Consider the following 673-nt stretch of genomic DNA (forward strand, 5'->3'; position numbering starts at 1 on the left):
CGCATGGGCCCGGCGGCCCGCGGCGGCGGGGCGCTGTGGCTGGCGGCGGAGAGGCCACGTGGCGCTCCCTGATTGGGCGAGGGGGTCGGCGGCGGACGTGTCCGGCCGGACCGGACGTGTCCGGCGGCGCGGAGAGGAGCGGGGCTAGGGTTAGGGGTAGAATGACCCGAAAATTTCGGGGGAGGTCTAGTTTTATAGGTAGAGGGAGCTAGGAGAGTCCAAATAAGGAGCGGTTTTCGCCCACACGATCGTGATCGAACGACCGAGAGCATGGAGGGGACTTAGATGGGTTTTGGGCCTGTTTGGAAGGGTGTTGGGCTGCAAAGATAAGGAGGTTTTACTGTTACCCGATTAACCATTGGAGTACCAAACGACCTCCAAATAGCATGAAACTTGACAGGCGGTCTACCGGTGCTATACCGAGGCCGCTTGGCAAACCTCGGGCCATTCCGAGAACGTTTAACACCTGCACACAACGAGAGACAAAAGGAGGACGCCGGAGGACATAGGAGCGCCGGATTGCGAAACGAAAAACGGGGAAAAGGCTCGGATGCATGAGACGAACACGTATGCAATGCAATGCACATGATGACATGACAATATGCAACACGCAAGCAAATGACATGGCAACGACGACAAATAACTGACAGACACCTGGCGCATCGAATCCGGG

The sequence above is a fragment of the Triticum dicoccoides genome, chromosome 3B (assembly GCF_002162155.2).
Source record: "Triticum dicoccoides isolate Atlit2015 ecotype Zavitan chromosome 3B, WEW_v2.0, whole genome shotgun sequence".
NCBI classification, from domain to species: domain Eukaryota; kingdom Viridiplantae; phylum Streptophyta; class Magnoliopsida; order Poales; family Poaceae; genus Triticum; species Triticum dicoccoides.